Here is a 19,142-nt window from a genome sequence, read left to right as displayed (position 1 = left end):
TTGTGGCTTATCACGCATGCAAATGAGATGCGTTAAAGCCTCACAGCAATGTGGTGCCGTTTGTTGTCACTGTAGTATTTCAGTGTTTTTTATGTTATTTTATTTTTACAGTTAATGACATTCACACACTTTTGCCGAAACAAACAAGCATCACAATATGTATTTAACATAGGGTTGGGTACCGAAACGCAGTACCAACAGGGAACCGGTTCTGACCTAAACGGTAGCAACGAGACCGAATAAGAACCAAGATATCGGGGCCTAACTTGTTTTTCTTCCAGAAACATCGCTGCACGGGACGCTACGTTACCGTTTACTAGTAGCTGGAATAAACACTGCTTCAGATGTTGACAACTTACATAAGGCGGTTTAAAGTGTGACTGCAGTCCCCTGTAGAGGACTCTAACAGAGGGACACAACCGCCAGAAAAACCACCCAGAGACGGTGCATTCACTTGAAACTCGCCAGCCTCGAGGTGCATTTAAAGTCAATGTAAAATACCCTTTTACCATCAGGTGCTTGTTTTTGTCCTTTACCGGCAATGTCTGTTGAAATAACTCATTGTTATAAGTTATTGTTATTACATTATTAATCATTCATTTTACTTTGACCGTGTGGCCTTAGCAATAAACAAGCCGTTCTTTAATGTCGCCAACTGTCATTTGGTGCTCCTTTTTTATATTTTACGTAATGTAGATTATAAATATAATATAAAGTGTATATATATGTGTATATATACAGTATGTATACAGTATATGTACGTATATACTTGTATAATATATCGAAAAGGATATATATATGTTCATTATTGACTGTTATAAGTTGGGTTCAATCTGCATATTACTCAACCAGTAACTTAGTCACTTCCTGGAGGAATAGGAGACTTCCTGCACTGCTTGCCATATAAATGGTCTTCTGATCAAACTCTGCAAGAAGGCAAGCAAGCACACTCTCAAAGTGTTCCTTTAAGTAAGCCAACTGACACCATAAATCCCCAGTTATGTTAACTAAATTGTGTAAATGATAATCAAAAGACAGACTTGTTTTAAGCCCTGGCAGTTTCATTCAATGTGATGGTTTGTGTGTCTCTGACAGATACAAACACATCCCGTAAAAAGGGAAAGAAATCCCACTGGATGCTCCTCTGATGCTGTACTTAAAATGAAATACGCTGCCGTTGTTCATGGGTGCATAAAATTTTATTGTCCAACTGATCTTCAGGACACAGTGGGAGCTCTGCTTGACTTGTTGCATCTTGTCCGGGCCAGTGGGTAATGACTGATATCAGCCCACTTTCCTCCCGCCCGATTTGACCGGAGCCAAGCCGCTGCCTGGGCCCCTCGCTATGGAAACAGCTCCTGTAAGCCTATGCCAAATGGATCTAATTCTAGGTGACACATTTAGCGCATGATTTAGCTTGCAGACCTACAGCTGTGTCACTGACACTCAAGACAAGACCATCGGGGCATCCCATGAGCATAATTAACCCCTTCATTATGTAAATAAGCAAAAACATTAGGAATAATTATGGCATGTTGGATTGTCGGGCTGGATTAAAGCAGATGTGGCGGCGTGCTTGGATGACTTTGAGCTGTCGGTTTTCACTGGAGCCAGAGATGACATCATTCAATGGTCAGGGACCTTGAAATGGGCAAAAAATGAGACGTAAGGGAAGGATTCATCCACTTAACTGCTCCCAACAAAGGTCCCTCTTTTTGGCTCATCTCATCAATCTCTATTCACCATTGGAATTTTTTAAAGTTAAAAAAAGAAATAATCAAATTATCTCTTGACTTCCATGCATTAAGCAGAACAGGTGAAGACATTTCCAGGGTATGTTAGGCATGGAGAAATAGAAAATGTGGTCTCAATTGAGAGAATAATTTGACAGAAAAGAAATCATTATTATGTACTGTGAACCTGAAAAGCCGACTACTAGTATTACCTTGGATTTTATGCAACAGACAGACACAAAAAACAGGTGATGAAGCCAACCACCAGTGCATCAAAGTGTAAATGTTCGAAAGGCCCTTGTATGGATGTCTGGTATTGGATATCAGATCCAGTCTAAAGGCTAAAGATTGGCCTTTTCACTCAGCTGTAAAGCAACTGGATCACAGCTTATGGATCTGTTTTGCTGCATGGAAGTTGTTCATGTAATGAGAAAGTGAAATGGTTGTCAAAGTGCTTTGTGCATGTTAGCCACCCAGGGTTGCCATAAATGTAACTAGTAATCATCAGGAGAGAATAAGTGGATTAAAATAAAGCATCACACATCTCACATTTGAAGATATTTGTTGGATGCTTACAAAAAAATAGTCCATCATGTATCCACGCCGGCTCCATGTTTGGACATTTAGAACTCAAGAATCTATGAATTTGCAAAATGATCTGCTTTCAAAAGTCCTTTTTCAGTGTACTGTGAGTACTGAAGGCCTACACCCGGGGGTGGGGCACAGGGTAGCACAGCCCCCCCACTCCTTGTATACGATTGGCATTTGTGGTTTTCATAGAGTGGCAAAGTCCCTCCCGATCCGGTGGACCGCCATGGGACCTTATTTGGAGAAAATATGAACGGTAGTGAATAGGGAAAGACTAGCCATGATTTACAAATATGATTCTCGTCAGTTCACAAGATCATTTTGCAAGTCAGGAAAGCCTCAGTTAAGGGGAAATGCATAGCCTGAAAGACTACCCACTTCAAAGTTACATGGACGATGTCTCGCTGTAGCTACCGCGTCTGTGTGCATCGTAACGGGATCTAACACCACTCACACGAGCTGTAGATCTTGCTCCTTCTCTCGCTTCTCCCTTCTCTGATGATAAAATCTTCGCTGGATAAAACACATCAGTGAAGAGATAAAATAACATGTGTTGTGGAACAGAGCTAAGCTAGCTGGCTAGTGAGCAAGCCGAGCATCAAGCAAGGTGACGTTTATTGAGGGAGACGAGAGATGTATTTCTCTGGACTCAACACTAAGTGGTACTAGCACAAACATCACGAGTGTAGTAATCCATGGTCTAATTCAAAGGGGATCAAAAACTAATGTGTATCTCCCCATTTCCCACCATAGTTTTCCCAAATAAGACCCCAAGGGAAGGGACTTATCTATTAGATCAGAGTACAGTCACTTGGCTGTCTGTTCGCCCAATCTTCCCTGCCCTTGTCACATGACCAATTAATGTTCCCATGATGACTATTCAAAATGCTGATGAACTGGAATTGGTTTGTTTGTTTTTTTAAGTTGCAGACTGAGCTACTTGAAAATGTGTATTGTATTCGGATATACAATTTGTTTAAAATGAAAACGAGTGAAACTTTTTTTTATTAAGGGGATTTACTTTGTTTTGTTCTAAGCTATCCAATATTTCCTATATTTGTAAGCAGATTTTCTATGCTGTATTCTGATAAAACGTCCCTCAGCCCCCCCTCTGAATGATTATTGGTTCCCCCTGCTTACACTTCACTCTTGTATAAGTTACATGTTGAACCATATTTGGCTTCCAAACACCTGATGTTATAAGGATGTTATGAATCCCATTTTTGCATGCTGTATATGAGTTAAACTGAGATTCAAGGTGAGCAGTTGATGCATGTGCAAACAGCCTTCTAGTGTCAAATTCAGTTTAATCCACAAAACAAAAAGAAAAGGTCTTCTTACTAACCAAAAATATCCAGCCACTCTGCATTCAAGCTTATTTTCACATAAATCTTCAAATCAAATTCAAATGAGCTGTTCCTCCCTCAACCCAAGCACTGAGCAGTCACACTTTGAAATAAAAGTGTGGAGCGGTTTGTGCAGTTTTCAGCAACAAAACTGCTCTTACTGCCTGGCAGTGAACATAGTCTGTTTTGTCAATTTTTTCATGTAAATGTGCAAATATACATTGCTTACATAATTAATAATTTATACTTTATTAATCCAGCATGGGAAAATTACAATGTACAACCGTACCAAGATTACAGAGTTCCATTCAATTAATGGATAATTAAGAAATATACAGTATGTACTGTATATATTTTGTTTCAGTGCAGTATATGTGGAGACCTTCAGGGACCTTTGGCTCTTGCAGTGATGTGGTTTTCCACATAAGACACACTCCTAAAATGTAAATGTGTATCTGAGCATGTTTTTTGGGGGGGAGGATTTTCCCTTGATTTGATAGTAACAGTGGACAGACAGGAAAGGTTGGAGAGAGATGGAGCATGACTCCAGCAAAGGGCCGCAGGCCGGACTCGAACCCCGGGCCACTCAGCCTACATGGGGCCCACAATCTAGGCCGTGATCGTGGTTTTTTCAGACTGCAAGTTAGGCGTTTTCCTCTCTGTGTATTCAACACTCACCATCACATAAATGTGAAAAGCTTGACAAGTGTGTTGTGTTGTGTTCACATTCTATGTATCCTTGTGTAATATGGATTGTCTATATTGTCATTGTGTAATCTCTGTTCTATGTCTATTCATGTAGACCAAACCAAAACAGGTCAGAAGGGTCATCAGAGTCCGGTTTAGGGGCTCAGTAACGCCAGAGCAGAGGGAACGAGAGGGGGGAACGTAGCAAAAGATATTCGTTTTCAAACCAAAACATAGCAATGTTAATGAAGCCTTAGTTCAAGTACCGGATCTAGATCAGTGCCGTCTTTAGGGTTTGATTCCCTGTGTGCTGTTTGCTCCTGTTTCCCTCTCATTTCTTGTGTTTTCTGTTGTTTTCAGTGTGTCCAGTTTCTGTCTCTTCCCTCCCTTCCTCTGCATTCTCGTTCCATGTCCATGGTCGTGTTTTGACTTTTCAGATTGTCTGGATTCATGTCTACAGTATCTGTGTATCCCTACTGTCTAGTTTCCTCGTTTATAGTGTTTCTGGGTTTTTCTTTTATTGCCTGTTTGTTTTTGTTATTGAAGCTTACGTTTTTTGGTTCTATCAACCTGCCTACTGGTCTACTGTAGTTGCGTCCTCCTTTCAAATGTATTAACCTTGACAATGGGATCAACCCAAAGACATTGATGCAAACACATGTCTACGAGTTACCAATGAACTGCACCTGATTCTAGACTCAGTTACAGCCTGCATTTCACAGTTAACTCTCAGGTGAACAAAATTGTGTTCATGCCCGACCGGCTGATGACAATACCCCACTTACAGTGTATCAAACTAATAATTTAGCCTCAGTCGCTGTATCTTACTCTTCTCTGCTCCGAGGAAATTTAAGTCACTTGTATGAACCTCTGATCCTGCATGTTGATCATCTATTATGCAAATCATGGACAAATTTGAGATTTATCATACTGAGCACAGTGTCATTGACATTTATGAATGGGGAGGCACAGCTGGGAAGTAGCCCTTCAGCATATGTGTGTGTGTGTGTGTGTGTGTGTGTGTGACATGAGTGTATTTAATAGGGAGCATTGATATGGGTGTATGTGTATTGGGGCTGTTAGAATTCAATAAGGCAGATGGGCCTTTTTAGAGTATTATCTTTATTGCCAAAGAAAGGGCCAATCTGTTCCTCTCTTTTGCCAATAATACACATCAGTATGTAGAGCACATCATCCATTTTGCTTATGTTTTCCGATGCACTCGCATTGTGTTTATTCTCTCTTTGCCTTTAGTTTCCATTGGTTACAGCCGTTGATGAAAAGAAAATGCACCTGAACTCCCTTTCACAGCCCGAAATTGAACTTGAGAAACACAACAGCAGTGTATTGTCAGTTTTCAAGAGAGAGGAGAAAAAGCATGACCCTTCTAGTGTGAGGCTTTTACTGCAGGGATTACTATGTTTTGGCTTGACAGCGAAAGCCAGTCATGGCGCAGACAGCCTCGGTGGAGTAGGGAGAGAACGGAGATGATCCACCTGTACCGTGGCTCTCTGAGGGCGGGCTAAGTCAGAGCTGTGTGCTTTCTAAATGACACGAGCACCTTAGCTTTAAATACCACTAAGCATATTCCTCCTGTTCAGCCTGGCAGAGAGGATTCACACCTGCAAAGCTGAGAGCATATTATATTACAATGAGAGCAGGGATGACATTTAAGGAGAATTTCCACTTCTTTGGAAGGGATAATGCCAGGCTGAAGACACGTTTTAGTACCAGATGTAGTTGTCATGTGATGAAGGCGCCTGCAAAATCAACAGATGGGTGTGATTTAGAGAGGAGTGAGTGGTAAAGAAAAATAAACACGAAAAGGGAATGGAAAAGGAAAACATGCCAGTAAAGCAACGTTTTCTGACATCTAGACAAATTTTGGCAATATTTCTTCTGGTGCACATAAATCCAGAATAATAGTCTCTGAAGAGAGGATTCCTGTGGATAGATGACGGAAAAAAATATTGGATGAAAAACTATCCGTGCATTTTCTATAACTGCTTGTTATGTGCTGGCTCGCAGGGGCATATTTTATCTCTTTAATGGCAAATATCACATTTGCCTAGTGTGGCTATCAGCAGACCCAGACAAGCTGAATAGATCTGAGACTGAGGACGTTGGTCTGGGGAGTCTGCTCTGTAATTTCTCTGCACAAGAGGCGGGGCCAACGGGAATAGTTCAAATGACTCTGTACGCAATTGGGTAGTCCTTCAACCAATCAGAGCAACAATCTGGGGGACGTAGAAGCGGCCGCGGCATTATCGGGTTGCTGCGCTTGGTCGCTTCTCCGCCGTCATTGTGTTAAACCAGCCAATAGCACACCAGGTTGATAAGCTTGTTTTTGATTGTGGCCTGCAAAATTGTGACCTGAAGCAGGAGAATTAAAGGTGGAGGCTTCCAGACTCAGCTGCAGGGCGAAATCAACTCGCCGACAGAGTGGGCAGGGCTTACCCAGTCTACCGTTAGCATGTTAAGTCCTTCTCAATTCACAAAATAGTTTTATTAGTATTTCACCATTTTGGACTCTGCCATTGTCGAATTTATATAAACAAGTGCAAGGCATGTTGGGTAGGAACTGGGCATCTCCATCTTATACCAACGCTAGCGGCATGGCTCCGGAGATGGCAAAATCAGTTGGTCCTTGACCCCGCTCCAGACAGAAATATCTCAACAACCGTTAGATGGATTACCTTAAAATTTGGAACAGATATCCAAAATGCACGGTAGTGCTTGGCTATATGACCACAAATTAGTATCCCGGTATGTTTTTTAAGATTCTGGCGTTTTCACCATCATATCACAGTGTTTTCTTTATTTTCCTTGACTGGCCCTTTAAACAGGTCAATGACTGATTCTTCTGTCAAATATCAGCATGTTTACTAAAATTGATTACTAAAGGGTTTGCTTTGCTCCACAACATTATACAATAACGTTATGTGAAAACATGAATATTTTTTATGTTTTCATATAACATATTCATAGAAACAGTTACAGAATCCAAACTATTTTAATTTTGCAAACTACAAAGTAGTAAAATTAACTGAAATGAATACACATACAAATCACTTCAACATTGATCCCTTTCAAAACAAATAGTTGTAGTTGTATAGAAACCTCGACCACAGGTAAGTTAGGTTAAAGTGGGCAAAAACTAAAGTGGAAAAAAGTGACAAATCGGTCTGAGTTTTTTGTCCATTTTGTTTAAATTCTGACGCCATAACCACCATTACTGTAATCAAAAGAAGCAGCGTCATCATCCATGCTGGGGTTGGTAGGGCCAGGCATTTTGGGAAATGTAGGAAATCGGACAGAGGAGAGAAGAAGGAGAAGACTCAGGTGGGGAGAAAGTAGTCACACCAATAAATTAAATTAGGTAATTACAGCGAGTAAAACACCACAATTTGTTACAAAGCAACTTCTGTGCTGAACACATTAGTGTGAGAAGATTTGATTAAATTCCTTTAAACAGAGGTCACATGTGTCCTGTTGAAATAGAAGTGATTATACATCCTGTTATCAAAACTGGAACAGAAAACCCATGATTGAACCGTGTCATTTGTTGACACCATGTTGCTAAAAACAGCGTGTGTGTGTCAAATGTATTAGCATGCTGGCACGTAGTATTAGCGTGTGGTGCACTTGTGCATGTTTGCAAATAAACACAAGCATGCTTGTGCATGTGTGTGTATTTGAGCAGGTTTGTGTGTGTCTGCGTGTGTGTTGCGCAGCTGAAATGTTCCCAAACGAGGGACTTATGAATATGTATTAACACATTTGACTGCATATCATCGTCAGGACTCAGTGCCAGTGACTTAGGCCAAAGAAAGACTGTGACTGATCGTGGGACAAGCTGGAGCTAAGGTCAAGTCGGATCCCATTTATTTTTAGGTCACTATGTTGGTCTCAGAGCTGCTTGCTGAACAATAAATGTAACAGCGGATACAACTGGTGACATTCTGCAAAACAACTGTGTGAGCCTGCTCTTCTAATGTAGTTTAGAAGAAGTGATGTCTGGGGTAATAATGACACAACTTGTTGTTGGGTGTGACATCTATAGGATGAGTTCTTGGAGTCCAACCAGGGCGGGCGGTGGCTATGGGCGACCTTTGCGATTGCCTAGGGCGTCAAATGTGCTGGGGGTGCCGTGTCGTCCTTTGGTCTACTTCCCATTAATAATAGAATTAGAACGACAAGCGAAATAAAAGATGTTTATTAAACATGATCATCCAAGAGCGCCCCTGTCTCATTCAGAGACCAGAGTCTCTAACGGGAATCTGAGTCTGTCAGGAGGTCTGAGATCTACCGGATCAGCAGAGTAATCACGTACTGCACTGCAGACTATGGCGCAAGTAGATTATGTTCTGAAATATTGTGACTTTATTCTATTAATAGCCAATTATAACTCCTCCAAACCTTAGAGAACACAGAGGGGATGAGTTATATTGTTATTGTGCACAAAGTATTGGACATAAGCAGAAATCTTGCTCAAACATTTGAAATATTACAGTGCAGGGGTTTATTAATGCATTAAAATGATTTCATTTATCACTGAGGTGAATAATTGTCATATGCACATTTAAGGAGGTTACATCCCCAACAAAAGATGCAAAAGAGGAGGAAGAATAAATGATGCCCGAACTACATGTGTTCTTACTCAGATATGATTACAAAAGTCGATCTACAGGAAAATAAATAGATGAAAGCAATACAGAATGCCTGAGAGGCTTGCTGCGAAATATTGCATTATGTTTTCATATTTGGATTATAATGTTTACCTTTGATTTAGAAATAGGTGCATAAAAATTCACCAGAATGCAGGAAATGAATTTCAAAATGTTCAGGGGGGGGGCCCAGACCCCAGACCCCAGACCCCCACATCATAAGTCACCATGCATACCTGCTAATCTGGAAACAAAACACTGGGCCCTGGGTTGCCAGACCAATTATGATTAGATCAAAATGTTAGTTTTAACGTGACATAAATGCAAGCTAGAAACTAAAATGAACATACTGTACATTGCCACTCTATCACTGACACAGCGCTGTGGAGATCTGGCAATGCGAGACTGGTGGGAGGTGGGGGGGGGGGGTTGGGGGGCAAAACTCAATCTCGACAACCAGAGGGCTAGAGCCGGCCCTGACTCCAACACACAATGCTTGCAGCATGAATAAATATACAACATTGCATATGTATCTCAGTATAGCAGCTACCTCTATTGAGAGTTTTGAATCACTTTTTAAAACACGTCACTTTGCACTGACTTTTAACATAAGCTGAACTGTGACATTTTTTGTAGTTATTCCTTTTGAGTAAAGTTTTTATCTGTAGTCAGTTTTTTCTTGTTTATGGAATATTCTGTTTTTATCTTATGCTGTTATCTGTGTCTGTACAGCATTTTGAGGCAGTAGTGACTCTTTCTATATGTGCCATAGAAACAAACCCTGACCTTTGACCTTTGAAATAGTATACAGCAAATAACTGCCAGTCCATGTGTAGATTTTCACATTGTGTGGTAAAAAACAAATTCAGATGTGTAAAATGATTTACCTCATACATCAATCGAAGAAAAAACGAAGGAATCAGTTATGGCTTGTTGAATATTGTGGCCATGAGACAACATTTAAATCAGACTTGTGTTAATTGAATACACAGACACACACAGTCACTTACTGTAGTGCTTGATATTTAGTTCCTACAGCTATAAATGACAGTTATGTTAGTACATAATAATGAATAAAGAGATATTAGCATTTGTGGAGGCGCAGCTATGATTACCCATACAAGAAAAATTATATTGAATTCATACTTAAATATGTATTTAGTCTTATGCTTCAGGGATCATTGTTAATCAGAATACAGATGTAAAAACCATAAATAATAAATACATGAAGTGAATTCATTAATTGGAAACCCGTTTCGTTTGGTCATTTGTTAAGTTACAGGATGGATGTCTTTTCTTTTTTTCTCCAAGCATTATTACAACTTCTTATCCATGTTGGCTTAAAAGCTGATGTTCGAATTTGATCTTTGACCTCAGAAACAGCCAAATCATCTCATCACAAGGCACATGGAAGTGCAAATTAAAAACTCTTAACTAAAAACCTAAATAAGTTGGTTAGGAATGCAAACTCCATCTACTTAAAAAGACTAAGTGGTGCTGTGTTTATTTCCTTCCTCAAAAAACAGAGTGGCAAAGCCAATTTCTGTATATATCTATATATACAGAAATTATGCATGTATGCATATATGTATACTGTACATGTGGATATACATAGTATATATATATATATATATAGTGTATGTGTATATATACACACACTACCGTTCAAAAGTTTGGGGTCACTTATAAATGTCCTTGTATTTGAAAGAAAATTACAGTTATTTTTCAATGGAGATAACATTAAACTAATCAGAATTACAGTCTAGACATTGTTAATGTGGTAAATGATTATTCTAGCTGGAAACGGCTGATATTTAATGGCATATCTACATAGGTTTACAGAGGCCCATGTCCAACAGCCATCACTCACTCCTGTGTTCCGATGGTACATTGTGTTAGCTAATCGTGTTAAACGGCTAATTGATGATTAGAAAACCCTTGTGCAATTACATTAGCACAGCTGAAAACTGTTGTGCTGATTAGCGAAGGTAAAAAAAAAAGCTGGCCTTCCTTTGAGCTAGGTGAGTATCTGGAGCATCAGCATTTGTGGGTTTGATTATACTCTCCAAACGACCAGAAAAAACTTTCTTCTGAAAGTCGACAGTTCATTCTTCTTCTGAGAAATGAAGGCAAAGAAATTGCCGAGAAACTGCAGATGTCCTACAACGGTGTGTACTACTCCCTTCAGAGAACAGCACAAACGGGTTCTAACCAGAATAGAAAGAGAAGTGGGAGGCCCCGGTGCACAACTAAGTAAGAGGACAAGTAGATTAGAGTCTTTAGTTTGAAAAATAGATGCCTCACAGGTCCTCAACTGGCAGCTTCATTAGATGGTACCCACAAAACGCCGGTCTCAACGTCCACAGTGAAAAGGCGACTCCGGGATGCTGGCCTCCTAGACAGAGTGGAAAAGAAAAAGCCACATCTGAGTCTGGCCAATAAAAGGAAAAGATTAAGATGAGTAAAAGAACACAGACTTTGGACAGTGGAAGATTGGATAAAAGAGTTATGGACAGACAAAACTAAGTTTGACGTGTTCGGATCACACAGAAAGGACATTCGTGAGTCGCAGAATAAGTGGAGAGATGCTGGAGGAGTGCCTGACGCCATCTGTCGAGCATGGTGAAGGTAATGTGATGGTGGGGGGCTGCTTTGGTGCTGGTAAAGTGGGAGATTTGCACAAGGTAAGGTAAATAAGGAAGGCTATTACTCCATTTTCATGACCCAAAGAAGCAGTCGCCAGATCCCAGCCTGTTGAGCTGTAGTGGGAGCAGCTGGACCGTACCAAGTAAGAAGTTTCCATCCAACCAATCCAACGTGTGGGAGGTGCTTTAAAAAAGCGTGGGGTGAAATTTCTTTAGACTACCTCAACACCTTTGGTGACTGTTACAATGCCAAAGGTCTGCAAGGCTGAGATTACTCCAAACTGAGGATTCTTTGACAAAAGCAAAGTTTGAAGACCAAAATTATTATTTCAAATAAAATCATTATTTCTAACCTCGTCTATGTCTTGTCTATATTTTCTGATCATTGTGCAACTCATTTGATGAATAAAAGTGTGTGTTTTCATGGAAAACATGAAATTGTCTGGGTGACCCCAAACTTTAGAACAGTGGTGTAGTGTGTATACATACATTTTAATGTTATTAATATATATATATTTTTTTTGTCTTCTTCTGTCTGTTATGTAACCTTGTCTATGTACCTAGTTTGTTGTGTCTATGTAACCACAACTGTAAAGTGTCTTTGAGTGTCTAGAAATATTTAAAAAAAATGCATTATTATATACATATATATAGTTTTCCTTCCACAAAAAATAGTTGCAAAGCCAATTTCATATATATATGTATAGTGTTTTTTTTTCAAAGTCCTGTCTATTGCCCCATTCCCATTCATACTATTCAGTGTCAGCTGAAACCAACATAATGCATAATGCTCATAAACCAGTGCTCTGTGGCAGCACTAGTGGTTAAAAGACTTCCCAGTGTTCCTTTTAAAGTGACACAACTTCTACTAAATGGGCCCAGTGATTAAAATGAAAAGCATTGTTCAACTGCCAAGTTCAAGAATGAACACTGCACCTCACAATAATGGGTGTAATGTGTGTGTGCGTGGGATTGAAACAATCATTTGATATTAATTATCCCCGTCAGAATTACTGTCCGAGCTTCTTTACCTTAATTCCCTCAGAGAAGCTGTCAGGAAATCCACTTTATCTTTATCTGGAGTAAGAAAGAAAGAAAGAGACAAGTAAACAAGTAAAGAAAGGAGAGAATTAAACAAGTGCAGATTCACTCGTGTGCTGCTGACAGCGGCAGTGTGTGTGTGTGTGTGTGTGGGGGGGGGGGTAAATATAGAGGGCACTGCTAACTTCCTCTAATAAATATCATTGTTTGTCTCCCTTTTGTGCAATTAACAGATGTTTGAATCTGGCTGCTTTTTACTTTCATCCACCGTCAGTTATGAGACGTGAACGTCCTGATACACTCTCCATCTCTGAACTCCAGAGACCACAGAGAGAGCGAGAGAGAGAGAGGATAACATAAATTCATAACATAGAGATGATAGTTCACCTCAACGGGGGGTAAAACCTTGGTTCTATAAAAATACATGACAGCTCTGTCATCTCTCTCGCATCGTGTGCTGCTGTACACAATGTTACTATTAATGCACAAAAAACATGGCATCCTTTTGGTGCCAGTGCTATAACGTGTGTAATATGTTTTGGAGTGCTCCATGTGAACATAAAGGGGCGCAGTTAGCTTTGCCGTCAAACCAAAGGTTGCAGAGCTGGATGTTCTCTAAATGAAAAAAACACAGATTTGTTGCTGCTCCTATTTCTCTGGGACTTTGAATAAAACATTAACATAATCAAAACATGTGTTTGTCTTTTCTCATAAAAAGCACATGTGAACGTTCTACATGTGGACTCTGTTCCATGTTTTTTTGACGTGATGAATTCACAGGCCCATGTGGTCTTCTGTATATTTTTACATGACACATTTACGTGACATTTATATGTCATGTTCCCTCTCTGTCCATCCAATCTGTTCTCGCTCCCGACTCATAAAATACTGACGCTCGGTCAGTGGCTTTTAGTGTCAGATGCCATTGCAAAAATCCCCCTTTAACCCTTTAACGTCTGTTCTTCTGTTTCTGAGTCTATAGATCCACCACGGCCGGTAGTATTAGGAGTGACAAGGGAAACGAGTAGTACGAAAAACATAAAATCCATGCAAGGAGGTTGGTTGGGGTGGTAAAATGTGACCATTTCACGTGTCATTACCATTTCACATTGACCATTTCACATGGAATCATTTAAAGGCTTGTGTTTATTCCCTGTAAAATGGTAATGTTTTACAAATGCATTTATTTATATATAATGTACATGTTTCTGGACATTTCATTTGGGTCATATTAGGAATCAAACATCAGAAAATCCCATTTTGCATGAACAATTGTGCACATGTGTTACATAAATGTAAGATATCTGACAATAGGACGGCTCATTTTGAAAAAATCATGATCACAAACAGTTTGATCAATATGAAAATGACGAGTACTTACCCCCATAACCCATTGATTTCTTCCAAAGATGTTGCATTTATTGAAATAAAAAACAGTGAAACGGTGTAATAACTCCAAAGTGAAAACACCCTCGCTTAGATGAACAGCCCTATCTGAAAACAACATCTCTTGTAATATCTGATGCAGAACTCCACATGAAATGTATTTACATGTAGGTATACGTGGTGTTTTTATACAGATGGAAATTGCAAACCACACGCAAGACATCAAGCGAAAACAGATATGTCACATCATTTATGTGTATTTTGTAGTACTAATTTCTCAACTCATACGCACAGAAGTGAGGCAAAGCAGGCTCAGATGGAGATATTAAAGGACATGCTCACATGCCTGTTTGGATAACCATCATTGGAAAGCTTTGAAAAAGAAATAAGAAATGAGAAAACTGGGCTATTCACTACCACTGTATTGCATTTACAAGTAAATGAGTGGGTAAAGAGCAGCAATTTGATAATACATCAACTCAAAAAAGAATCTAATGCAGCATATGTCTTTGAACAAAGCTCCACATGAACACAACAACATTGAAATAACCTTTCTTCCCATGAAAATCCCTAGCAACTATAATTACTGTATTATATATGAGCAAAAGAGCTCTGCTTTGTGTGAGATATTTTTCTCACTGATGCCGCCAATGAGGGAAAGCGAGGCGTTTCGATTGTATTGAGCGGCTACATGTCATTATTAGGCATTCTCCTTTTGAAATGTCATGTTTACACAAATGGAAAAGCTTCATCCATCAAACACTAACTAGCGGAAAATAACACAAAGGACAGAATGATAAATCAGCATCGTATTAATACAGTATGAGTGCTGCTTATTCATCAGTGGGAAAACCCCAATTATCTAAAGCGTGCATGAAACCTCACTCATGTTTGTGCCCATTAAAGCAGTCAGAGCGTGGCGATGTCTGTTTTCAGAAGAATCTTTTTCATTTATTGTTTTTAATTTGTGGTTATTGAACGAGATTGCGTGTGTGTGCTGGTGCGCAGTCCCCTCCTTCTATACTGTCAAAGTTCAATTCTGCAGGCAACCTGGCAGTCTGACCACACACACATACACACACACACACACACTATGGCAGTGTGATAGCAGTGCTTCAATTTCATTGGCTCGTGAAGGAATTTAAATGTTATTGTAGTTCCAAACTTCGTCACATATGTGTTGATTCTTGCCTTTGACTAATTATTTGCACTGCACCATACTGTGCATTTTATTCTTTTATTCTGCTATCCAACCTGTTTTTGATTTAATGTTTTTAATTTTGTATAGATTGTTTTTAACTTATATGTACTGTTCTTAATTTTGTATCAATATGTTTAAAAACATTACATAACCTTTAATAATAATATGTTTGATGTTTTATGCAAAGTACTTTGAATTGCACTGCGGCTGAAAAGTGCTATACAAATAAAATTGCCTTGCATTCCCTTGCCTTGATTTACAGTGTTTGCATTAAAGATGAAGTACACATAATCTCTTAAATTATTTTCAATAAGTCTTTCCAATTACTTACTTACACCGCGGAGAAATGAATATCTGCTGGTCCAGCAGTCCGGCAAGCAAGTTCAACCCGCTTCAGCTTCTGTGCTGGGCCTAATAATGCAGGCTACACATAATAAATGCACACAGTAATGCACTGTAATGTGTATGCATCCCACATATGTATAACTGTATGCACCGCCATGACTGCTGCTTTATAAGACTGGTAGGGGTGGATGGGTGCATGGGTCCCAAAAAACAGCGCTTTTAAGTGGGGGAGCTCAGTTTGTGCCCCGGAAGAAGTTAAGGGGGAAACACTAGACTTTCACCCAGGAAATCAGGTGTGTGTGTCCCGGGTATACTGTTTAGCGGCTGGTCTTTTAACCCATGGCACTCCCCGATGTGAGTTGAGTGCAGATGTTAGTTAAACGGTTTACAGCATAAATGTCATACTGGAATCCATGAAATAATAAACTTTTCTCATTACAAATAATAACAGAAGATGTGAATCATCTCAAAAACGTTTTAGCTATCTATGATTGTTTGGTTGTTAACAGTCCTAAAATGAAATATGGAGTTGAAGGAGTGATGGAGAGAGTCGACCAACATTACTTTTCTTACTTATTACCTGGTACCAAATAAAAAATCTAACAACCTATAAATGTGTAAAAGATTAACGTGAGATACTCAATGATTTTCAACAATTCTGACACCTAAAGGTTGTTAAAAAACAATTTAACCAACGTAGGCCGCTGATTTTAAGATTTGGATATTTTGCATGAAAAAAGCATAAACGGGGCGACATACGTAGTAGAGTGTGCGGCCCACATAGGATGAGTCCTTGACAGTGGCCCAGGTTTGAATCTGACCCATGGCCTTTTGCTGCATGTTGTCCCCCCTCGCTTTCCCCCTTTCATGTCTTCAAGCCAAAAAATTAATAAGAAAAGCAAACACATTTGACTATATCTGGCGGTATACTGAATCCAAAATAAAACATAATAACCTACTTGGAGATATAAGTAAAAAAATTTAATTGGCATACATCTCTGTACTTTATGTGACTTGACTTCAGGGCTCAGTGAGAAAACAAAAAATATCTTGTAAAGATAATAATGTTTATAAAATATAGTGACAGCTACAATGAAGACTAAGTGATCCGGCGTTTCCGAGCAACAGAAGAGCATTCAGGTGGCATTTTCAAACCTTCCCCTATTGTACCGTAAACTTCGCATTATGTTGTTTACTGATACTGCTCTTCCCACATAATGAAATTCAAGAATAATGGATGATCGATCCCAAGCCGCTGTATTCAAAGGAGAGGAAGAAAACCATTGAGAGACTGATGAGTTCACACATTTCCAATGGAGATCTTAACATCTTAAATTTCGGGCCGGTTCTGCCAGCCGACTGGATCCAGTATCAGTGTGTTCTATTTGGAACCCAGTTAAAAGCTGTTGGAGATCTCTTTTGTAAAAAGAGCCAATTGATTGAAACGGGATGACACTTGGATGTTGGATGCAAATCTGTCTTCACACAAGGTTAAAGTCTCTGCTGATCTAAGGGACAAAGCAAGAGGATGCACTGCTGCAAAAGCAAAGTATATAAAAACTAGGGAAATGTGTTGCGTATGAATCTCCTTTCATCTACAAAGAAAGTCAAAACCATTTCAGATACTGAAGGTATGATGTTTTTCCCTGAGCTTTAGCCAGCATGGCACCATGATTGATGACGCATCGTGCCTAGACATCCCTCATACCAACAGCTAATAAATCTGCCTAAACCCTTTTGCTACATGTTTCCTGTGCATTTGAATTGGCAGCACCTGAAAGCATCGCTAACATGTCTTACTTTCTCTCGCCACCTTTTATTGAGTAGATAAAACTAGCTAAGCACAGATTGTGTGTATCCTTCATGTGTTGTTTCAGTCATGGTTTTAATCATAAGTACATGTACACCTCCTCATTTTTTAAATCAATGTGTGCAAGGATATGTGAGTGGTGCCGCATAGCAGCAGCAGCCCAGTGTGTTAACAGATGAAGCAAAATGAAGGTGACTGGTAATGGTTATTGTTTTGTCCCTCTTTGCCATTTAATCTCCTTTCAGAGAGCTTCATTAGGCGCTGGAAGAGCAAACGGCTTGTAGATAAAACTTGATCTGTTAGCCAGGGACACTCAGGACAAGCCAATATTCATTCACCTGCTGGCCCAAATGGCATGAGCACCAGTCCAATGTTGTGCCATGTGAGCACTCTGTCACAGATCAGAGGGTTTTTACTGTAGTTTATTTTAGTGCAGGATTTGTTTTCTCTCAAAACTCTAGCACGGTGCACCATAATCTGCACTTTTATGACAAATGTGACTTTAAAAATATATTAATTAAAAAAAAACTAAAAGTCTGAGTTTATTCACAGGGGTGCTTTGAGGTAAATGCAAACATTAGCGTGCTAACGAGCTCACATTTACAATCATTAGATGATGATGTCAATGCCATAGGGGTGCTAGAGAAATGCTAGGGCATCACCAAAATCACTTAAATTCATCCCCTGGGAACATGCATTTGTCAAATGTCATTGTCATCCATTCTTTAGTTGACAGGATATGAATTCCTAAATCTTAAATGTCAACCTCATGGTGGAGCTCGAGGAATATTCCGGAGATCACAGAAGTAATTACAATACGTCTGGAAATCATGAATGTCACATTTTTGTGCCAATCCATCGAGAATTATTTCAGTTTCATTCACTTAAAACTTCCAATATTCCAGTATTTGTTGAGATATTTCACTCTGAAACACAAATGTCAGAGGTGTGCTAGTGAAAAAGTCAGTCACCAAAGTCACTAGGGTTTATCTCTGGAGACCACGTTTGTCTAATCTTGTGCCAACCCAGTGGATCTAGTGTGTGTTGAGATAATTCACAGAAAAAAAGAAGGAACCCCCAAATGTTTTTAGGTACCATTACTGTCTGCACAAAATTCCAATGCAATGAGTCCAATAGTTGTTGAGATACTTAAGTCTAAGCCAATGTGGTGGACTAATTGACAGACAACATTGCCACCGATGGAGCCATGCTGTTACCGTGGCTGAATAGATCCGTATGCCAACCAGACTCAAACCCAACACTGGATGGTAAGTCAAGTACTTTAAATCCAATCTCTCCTCGTATTGAAGCCAGGAATGGGACTCAGAATGTAAATGAAACATGCCAATCTCCCCAAACCTATTTCAAATCTACCATCCACAGCGATAAGAGGAAGGTAGACAGTACTTTGGCTGTGATTTGTTTCATGTGAGGCAACAGAGAAGTGTGGAAATGTTCAGTTGTTATTAGGAAGGACACGGAGGAGGAGGAAGAGGAGGCGAAGATGGCTGCGGCTATGGGAATGGCGTGAGCATATCAGGCCGAGCAGATTGTGTGGTCTGAGTGGCTATTAAAAGTGACAGGATGGAGGCCTTGGAGCTGGTGAGCCGCCTGATTACACCTCTCCTTCCCAGTCCCCCTATTGACTGTGGTTAGGACGTAGCTTTCCATTTCCTGCTGAAATAAATTAAAA

At 39.7% G+C, this 19,142-nt stretch overlaps 1 long non-coding RNA gene across 1 annotated transcript; it reads right to left on the bottom strand.

Moving 5' to 3' along the window:
- Positions 1-263: 263 nt before the first annotated feature.
- On the bottom strand, positions 264-17,954 carry LOC117945311. The gene is made up of 3 exons (XR_004656772.1): positions 17,942-17,954; positions 1,134-1,139; positions 264-338 (listed from the first exon to the last, which is right to left on the bottom strand). It is a non-coding gene; the product is annotated as an uncharacterized LOC117945311 (long non-coding RNA).
- Between the last annotated feature and the right edge of the window lie 1,188 nt (positions 17,955-19,142).

The sequence above is a fragment of the Etheostoma cragini genome, chromosome 1, assembly GCF_013103735.1.
Source record: "Etheostoma cragini isolate CJK2018 chromosome 1, CSU_Ecrag_1.0, whole genome shotgun sequence".
NCBI classification, from domain to species: domain Eukaryota; kingdom Metazoa; phylum Chordata; class Actinopteri; order Perciformes; family Percidae; genus Etheostoma; species Etheostoma cragini.
The sequence above is the reverse complement of the archived record's forward strand: the minus strand, read 5'-3'. Positions and strand labels throughout refer to the sequence as shown.